Source organism: Arachis ipaensis, chromosome B05 (genome assembly GCF_000816755.2).
Source record: "Arachis ipaensis cultivar K30076 chromosome B05, Araip1.1, whole genome shotgun sequence".
Classification (NCBI taxonomy): Eukaryota; Viridiplantae; Streptophyta; class Magnoliopsida; order Fabales; family Fabaceae; genus Arachis; species Arachis ipaensis.
Window position 1 is genome coordinate 44173891 of NC_029789.2, and position 9162 is coordinate 44183052.

Consider the following 9162-nt stretch of genomic DNA (forward strand, 5'->3'; position numbering starts at 1 on the left):
GATGAAGCACACTGAAAATAGGAGTTTTATTAGTCGAGTTTTGAGTCAATTACATTACATATGGATAAAAACAGCTGTATAAATTCTTATGTAGCTTCTCCTTCTTGTTGCAATTAAACGGCCATTCCTTACAAAAAGAATTATAATATATTATTATTTAATTACGTATCCAGAGAAAATAATAATTGTGCAGAAATTCCGTTAAAATTAAAGGGTTACTATAAAACTAATGAGTGTGAATGAATAAAGTAGGAAGAATTGGATAGAAATATTTATCTGTGCTACTGCAGTCTCTAGCCTGTTATCCACTCTCCTAAAATTATTTGATTCTGAGTACTTAGCCCCTTGCTAATTAATAACATGGTAGGGTAGGGTTCCACTGCAACTTTCCTCTTATTCCCCCCTGTATTGTCGTTTCTTTTAAATACTATATATAGTTAGTTAGTCCTTTATGGAAGACATACATAACTTCCACCAAAGCTTCCAGAAATTTGATTCCTTGCCTACGACTACTACTATAGTACTAATTGTCAAGCATTTTTTGTGTTTTTATTAATTTCTTTTTCTCCAAAGTGAACTTGATGCAGCTGCCACCAAGCTGCAGAAGGTTTATAAGAGTTACCATACCAGAAGAAACTTGGCAGATTGTGCTGTGGTGGTGGAGGAACTATGGTTAGTTTTTTATGAAAACATGCCTTTTTTTGTTGGTGCGCCCTAGGTGTTTGATTAAATTTCTATCTTATACATGTAAATAATTAAATATTTTTGAATGATGAAGGTGGAAGGCATTGGATTTTGCTGCTCTTAAAAGGAGCTCAGTTTCATTCTTTGATGTGGAGAAACAAGAATCTGCTGTGTCAAGGTGGGCAAGGGCAAGAACAAGAGCAGCTAAGGTATGTTTTTTTCCAATTCATCATGATTAAATTTCAAAATAAAAACCAGGCTGCAGCTAACCCAACCAACAACACTAACTTCATCTAAATCTCTTCTTAATCTTAATTAATTTGATGTGATGTTTCCTTATTATATACAATTATACATTCCTAGTAATCTTAGTGGAAAGTAATTAGCTGAAGTTGCTGATTTTTTGTTGAAAAGTGGTAGTTAATTACTGCACTCACCTAACTATATCAGCTTATAGCTTTCGAGAGGTAAAATATCTATGTAAAGGTATTGATGCTTTATTTGAATGTATTGATTTTTGGTTATCTATATAAATACTTGTTTTTGTTTTTGAATGTTGGATGATATGTTTTGTTATGGTAAGAAATATGCATGCTGAGATAGAGATAGGAAGCCTGCGCGTTTTGTTAATAATGTTGCTGGTTTGATTTATGAGCTTTTTGATTGTGTGCTCCTTCAGGTGATTTTGCAGTTGAGTTGTTTGATGGAATGCGCAATAGGCTTATACATGTAAAATCCAAGTTTGTTAGAGTGCAGAATTTGTTGAAAGGCTAAAAGCCAAGTTTCATGATTGAATTAATTGATGATACATGCTAATGATTATTTGAGATGATGCTGATCTATTTGTTATATATAATGCAGTAAATTGACGATAATATATGTGAATTGTTTGAGTGATTTGTGGCTGGATTGCTATGTTGAGTAATGCAGAAATTGTTGATTTCATGAGTATGCTTAAATGTGAAAAGTGACAAAAAAAATGGTGATTTATTAATCCTGAGCACTTGGGGCTGATTTAATCTTTTCAACAAGTTACAATAGGTAAAAGAAAGTTAGAATGCAAGGTTAGAGTGAGTGAAAAGTTAGGAATCAATTTTTGACCTCTCAAAACCCGAGGTTACATGTTGCAGAATTATGCAGTTTCGGGCAGAAATTTGTGAACAAAATTGGGAGCAATATAGCCACTAAAAATGAGTGAAATTATTTTTCTATAAAACCTTAATATGTCTAGATTATTTTCCTAAAAGTTCAGAATTTTTCGATGTGTGGTTTGGGAGATATGATTTTTAGAAAATTGTCATTTTCTGCAGAAATAATGTTGTACGAATTCTGAAACAGCAACTTCAAAACCACATATCTCAATACTCTGAAAATATTTGGGGGTGAGACCAAAGAAGAATGAAATATTAGGATGTCTAGTATTTTATGTCCAAATTTCAAGACAATTAAAATTTTATAGAGAAAGTTGTGTCTTCTGGAAGCAGGGCTGTTCACTGCTGCGACAGCACCCTTTCCTTAAAACAAAACCATATTTCGAGAGGCATAACTTTTTCTAGAGAAGTGAAAATGATCTGGGACTTGAACTGAATGAAAGATGGGTAAGTCTGGTTCAACCACACCAAAATTTAGGAGAATCCAACCAAAGATGGATTTTATATGATTTTTCTAAATTGGTTACTGCTTGCTATTTTTCTGAAGTGTACTAAATCAGTAGCCAGTTTTTAAAAAATCATATAAAATTAAATTCTTAGAACGCAGTTGCAAAACCAAAACCAAAGTACACTTTAGGATTCCTATTTAAAATAAATAATAATATATTAGGATTTCTTTTGTCCCCTTTTTATATATAATAGACTAGTTAACTATACATATATCTTTTCAATAATACAACCTCAATTCTGTTTAGCTTTTGTGAGCAATGTTCTTTTCTTTTCTTTCTTTGTTTATTTGATTTACCCTTAGTTATGTTGTTTTCCAACTTCCATGGTTTTTCCTACCATTATTGGTACCCCCAAAAATTTTTTTTTTTTGTTTTTTTTTTGTTGTATTGTGTTTGATTGAGTGACATGATTAAATAACAGTGGAAAGAGCACAATTTTATTTACTTTATGGTTTTTCCTTTTACATTTGAGATATTGGTGTAAAATTGATATATCTGTCTCAATTCATTTTTAATTTTACAATTTAGGTTGATGATTCTCACTTTACTCTTTGAAACAACGCCGTTTTCTCCTTTTGCACTAGAAATTAAGCTGATTGGCATGATTTTGTGAATTTAGCATTCAGCTTTAATGAGAATAATAAAAAAGCAACAAGTTTGTTTTTTTGTATTTTTAATCTTTAATCTGATACTTTCAATTGGAACATGTGCTTCATTTGTTGCTCTTGCCAGGCAGACTTTTCAGAATTCATTTGGTTTTATGATTTTGTTTTCTTCATGTGTCGCGAGAATGGTCAAAAGAATATTTGTAAGTAGCCCGGTCATTTCCTTCAACATAATCTTGTATTGATTGCGTATGGTGGTGAATCAGTATGCAAAATCCATACATGCTTCTCTTTTTGAATTATGATAATCTGCAGCTGTAAGCAGGGCAGTAACTGCTTGGAAATTAGTTCTTGCTGGGAATGAACAAGGGAATGAATACTGATACAATTGTTAAGGCCAAGAGTTTTCTTGATGGTGATGAAGATCAGCATGAAAAAGATGTGTTTGAGAAGAATTTGAAAGCGTTTCAGAATATTTTTTAGTCATTATGCCAAGATTAGAAGATTAACGATTTTCTGTTTGTTAAATTCTTTTCGGATATAGAGTGCAAACTTTGCATTTTAATTGATATGTGATACAAGTTTTATGTGACTTAAATTATCTCTAGCTGAAAAGCGTAGCCTTTGGTCCTGGACAGCATCACTTGATAAGCGCACCCTATTCCCAAATGCCAAAAGCATAGCCCTTGGTGCAGAAAAGCGTAGCCTTTGAGAATAGGCAACGGCCGAATAGGAATCACCCCAAAAAACGTAGCCGTAGCCCAGAAAGCGTAGCCGTAGCCTAAGACATCATTTTTTTTTACTTTTGGCTACACTTTTCAAGTGTACCTGAATGGATATTTTTCTTGTAGTTCAGGAAGAGCACGACAGAGAAGTTTCAAAAGAAAAGATAGAGGAGAAAAGTGAGGAGGATCACAAGACTGAAGATTCACAAATCTCAAAGGATGACAAGAACATCCTTGAACCACAGCCACAAGAGAAGAAGGAAGAGGTGAAGCCATATGTCCACAAACTTCCATATCCTCAAAGGTTCAAAAGGAAAACAAGGAAAAGGAATACTCCAAATTCCTGGAAATATTCAAGATACTCCACATCAATATTCCTTTTGTAAAAGCACTTGAACAGATGCCACTATATGCTAAATTTATAAAGGAAGTGCTAACAAAGAAAAGGTCCTTGAAAGAAGGACAAATTGTTGAGATGACAATGGAGTGTAGTGCTATTCTCTAGAGAGACTTGCCAAGGAAGAGGAAGGATCCAGGGAGCTTTCATATCCCCTGCACCATAGGCAACATGATAATTGAGAGAGCATTTTGTGACCTTGGTGCAAGCATAAATCTTATGCCTCTATCCTTGATGAAGAAGCTCCAAATTCTTGAACTGAAATCCACTTAGATAGCTCTCCAAATGGATGACAAATCCATTAAGCAAGCACTTGGAGTCGTGGAGAATGTGCTGGTAAGAGTAGAGAAATTTTTTCTCCCAGCTAACTTTGTCATCTTAGACATGGAGGAGGACTCTAGCACTCCCATCATTCTGGGGAGGCCTTTCTTAGCTACGGGAAGAGCATTAATAGATGTTGAGAAAGGGGAATTGTTGCTAAGAGTGCATGATGAGCACCTAGCATTTCATGTCTTCAAGACCCTGCACGAGCCCACTCAAGAAGAGGAATGCATAAAGGTTAATGCTAGAGATCCAAACTTGAAGGAGGCACCTGATGAATCACTCCCTATGTATTTAAACCCATGCTTGAGAGACAGAGTGGAGATTCTGTGGGACCCACTAATCCTGAGAGGCTAGGAAATTCGAATTCCCTGCCCCTATGTGGGCGTTTGAACGCCCAGCCTCTGCTCCCTGGTTGGCGTTCAACGCTAGCTTCTTGCTCCATTGTGGGCGTTGAATGCCCAGCCTTTGCTCCCTGGCGGTTGTTCAATGACAGCTTCTTGCTCCATGTAGGGCGTTGAACACCCATTAGGGTCTCTCTTCCTGGCGTTCAACGCTAGGTCTCTGCTCTTTATAGGGCGTTGAATGCCCAAAATGGTCCCATTCTAGCGTTCAAAACCAGCAAGCTACTCCCTCTTGGGCGTTGAACGCCCACACTTCTCCTTATGTGGCATTCAACGCCAGCTTTTTTACCCATATGGGACATTGAACGCTTCTCCTGCCTCCTTGTTTGGCATTCAACACCAGCAAAAGGGTCTACTCCAGGGTTTGCTATTTCCATCTCGAAATGTTTCTGTCTCTGTTCTACTGCACATGATCACAAACTCTAAAAAGGAAATAATTCTGAAAATAAGTTAAGATAACTCGAATAGAAATAACTAAAAATAGGAATACTATAATTATGGTTGGGTTGCCTCCCAACAAGCGCTTCTTTAACGTCACTATCTTGACGGTCAGCCCCTTTACGGGGATAGATAAGGATGATGAGCGGATATTTTATACACTTTTTAGTACTATTTTCTCATTGTTTTCAGTATGTTTAGTTAAGTTTTATTAATTTTTAGTAGGTTTTTGTGCAAAAAAATTTTTGGATGCTACTTTGAGTTTTTGTGGTTTTTCTATGATCTTAGGTGATTTTTGGGTGATTCTGGCAATTTCTAAAAAAGTCTGATTCAGAGGTTGAGAAAGGACTGTAGATGCTGTCAGATTCTGAACTCTATTCATTCAAACGAACATATCTGGAGGTATAAAGGTCCAAATGGATCGTTCTTAAAGGCTTTGGAAAGCTAACTTTCAGGGCTTTCCAGCAATATATAATAGTCTATACTTGGCTCTGGAAATGATGGTTCAAAATGGGCGTTGAACGCCCATATTACTCCCCCTGTTTGGAGTTGAACGCCCAAAAGGGAACAAGGCTGGCGTCCAACGCCCTAAGGGGAGTCTCAACACGTGGATTCACTCAAAGCTCAGCCCAAACACTCACCAAGTGGGTCTAAGAAGTGGATTTTCACACCAAGAGTCTAGTCTGTCTTATTTCTATAATCTCTAGTTACTAGATTAGTATATATTGAACAAGGATCACCCTTGTTCAGACCTTTTTGCCATATTTTTCGAATTCACCATTGTTTCTCTATAAATCATGAGCAACTAAACGCCCTAGGTTAAGGTTAGGAGCTCTGCTGATTCTCATGGATTAATAAAATTACTGTTTCTATTTCAATCTGTGTTTGATTCCATTCTAAGATGCATCTTCGTTCTTCAATCTAATAAAACCCGGTGGAACGAGTGTATGACTCGTTTTCTACATAGGTTTTTGCGAGTCCTTAGCAGGATGAACCACAAGCTTGATTATACATCTCTTAGACGGCTAATCTACGACTTCATTGGGGACATGGGAACATTTGTTCAACCGAGGTACGGGGCGATTGGGGACTTTGTGGTATAAGCTAGGATCATAAAGCTTCATTCTCTGATCCGAAAGATTTGACCTTGTCTGTGGCGTTTCGAGTAGGATCTTCAAGGGACTGAATTGCTAGAGCTTCACCCTCGTTCAGATTAGATGACCATTAGCACCGGCGTTTGATCTGAAGCAGAGGAGATTAATGACCACTAGCCCTGGTGTTAATCACTTACAGCTTGCCACAGAATGAATCATCCATTGTTGAAGTAGACAGTGAGAAAAGTTGATCCAAAAAGAGAAAGCATCTCCGAAGCCTCAACCGCTCTCTTATCATTGATTTAACACCAATCCGGTAACTCTTTTCTTATTCTATTTTATGCGTTTTTTTAACCAAACAACCATCTTTTCTAATCGCCTGACTAAGATCCACAAGATAGCCATTGCTTGCTCAATTCGACAATCTTTGTGGGATTCGACCCTTACTCACTTGAGGTATTACTTGGACAACCCGGTGCACTTGCCGGTTCATCTGTGCGAAAGTTTATGGAGTCAATTTTGCATACCAAGGGGCTTAGAATGTCACCCCTGATAGTGAAATTCCTCTCTGTACTCTCATGGATGAGCTCTAGTGCGCTTGTACGCAAAACCCACACTATTTCGTACAACAACAGCAGTACCAGCAAGTGCACTGGGTCGTCCAAGTAATACCTGAGCGAGTCAGAGTCGATCCCACGAGGATTGTGGCTTGAAGCAAGCTTTTGGTTGTCTTGTAGGTCTTATTCAGGCAGAATTAGAAGATTTTATGGATTAGAGTAATTTATACCTTAAAAACATTAATAGGAATAAGCCCACAAAAGGAATAGAGTTGAGAGTCGGAGTTGCTTTGTCTTTCTGAAGTAACTCTGGTACTATCATCTTCTTTGCTTGTGAATGATCTTCTTCTATGGCAAGCTATAAGTGATCAAAGCCAGGCCAATGGTCTTTGATCTCCTCTGCTACAGAATGAATGCCAGGGCCCTTGGTATTCAATCCAATGGAGGATGAAGCGCATAGCAGTCCATTCTCTTGGCGATCCTACTCAAAACTCCACAGATAAGGTAGAATCTTTCGGATCAGAGAATGCTACTTCTTGGATCTAGCCTATACCACGAAGACTTTAATCTCTCCGGAGATCGGCTGAACTGATGTCTCGAGAAGTCCCCAACAAAATCGTGGATTAATCGTCTGAGAGATGTAAATCCATAGTTGTTAGCTCGTGCTTTCTGGCCAAGTATTCACACGAACCCAAGTAGACGCGGGTGTTTGTCAGGCACGTTCGTCTTAATGTAATGAACAGAGCCAATTTGTCAGATCGTCCTGTTCATCACGATGAAGACCGGGATATACATCTTAGAGATAGATCAAACACGGATCGAATAAGAAGAAATAGTACTTTAATTAATTCATAAGACTCAGCTGGGCTCTTTTGAGATTATTTTCTTATCATGCCACCTCTTTGTCCTTTCTTTGTATAGCTGAGCGTTATCATAGGCTTGATTTCTAAATTCATCAAGGTCGTTGAGTTGAAGAAGTCTCTTCTCACCCACGTCTTTGGCATCTAAGTTCACAAACTTGATTGTCCAAAATGCTCTATGCTTCAATTCAACCGGTGAATAGCATGCCTTGCCATAGACTAATTGATAAGGTGACATGCCGATTGGAGTTTTGAAAGTTGTCCGATAGGCCCAGAGAGTATCATCAATTTTCCTAGACCAGTCCTCCTAAAGGCATTTACCATCTTCTCCAGGATTCTCTTGAGCTCTCGATTGGATACCTCCACTTGTCCATTAGTTTATGAATGATATGGAGTTGCCACTTTGTGTCTCACTCCATATTTTTTAAGAAGAGCTTCGAGTTGTTTATTATAGAAGTGGGTTTCTCAATCACTAATTAGTGCTCTTGGAACCCTTCATCTATTGAAAATTGTCTTCTTTAAAAATCCAATTACAACTTTGCCATCATTAGTGGGTGATGGCATGGCTTTCACCCTCTTAGATACGTAGTCGACAACCACTAGTATGTAGAGGTGGTCTGCCACTGGATTCTCTGTGCCCTTCCTATCCTGAATTTTAATATCAAACTCTGAAAGTAGTAGCACCCATCTTATCAATCTTGGTTTGGTAACCTATTTAGACAAAAAAAAATACTTAAGAGCAGAGTGATTAGTGTAGACTATTATTTTTGAACCAATTAAATATGACCTAAATTTATCAAAAGCAAATACTATAGCTAGCAATTCTTTCTCAGTTGTTGTGTAATTATTTTGCGCTTCCTTTAAAGCACGACTTGCATAATAAATTACATACAACAACTTGTCTTTTCTTTGCCCCAGGATTGCACCTACAACATAGTCACTAGCGTCACACATTAATTCGAACGGTATAGACCAATCAGGTGGGGTAATTATTGGTGCACATATAAGCTTGGCTTTCAAAGTTTCAAAGGCATGTAGGGATTCTTTATTGAAAACAAATAGAGCATCTTTGAAAAATCTTTTATAAATATCCTATAAAAGCATACATGTCCTAAGAAACTTTGAATTGCCTTTATATTTACTAGTGGTGGTAATTTTTCAATTACCTTCACCTTAGCTTTATCAACCTTATGCCTTTAATTGAGATCTGGTATCCAAGAATAATTTGTTTCATAACCACAAAATGGCACTTTTTTCAGTTTAAAATTAGGTTTGTTTCTTGGCGCATTTTCAAAACTAATGAGAAGTGATGCAAGCAAGTGTCAAATATGTCACCAAATACAAAAAAGTCATCCATAAATACTTCTATAATTTTTTCTACCATATCAGAAAAAATAGAAAATATTTACCTTTAAAT

The 9162-nt window shown here is 37.1% G+C and overlaps 1 long non-coding RNA gene across 1 annotated transcript; it reads left to right on the plus strand.

The window, feature by feature from the left end:
• LOC110262840 lies at positions 3101-3517 on the plus strand. The gene is made up of 2 exons (XR_002347852.1): positions 3101-3152; positions 3265-3517. It is a non-coding gene; the product is annotated as an uncharacterized LOC110262840 (long non-coding RNA).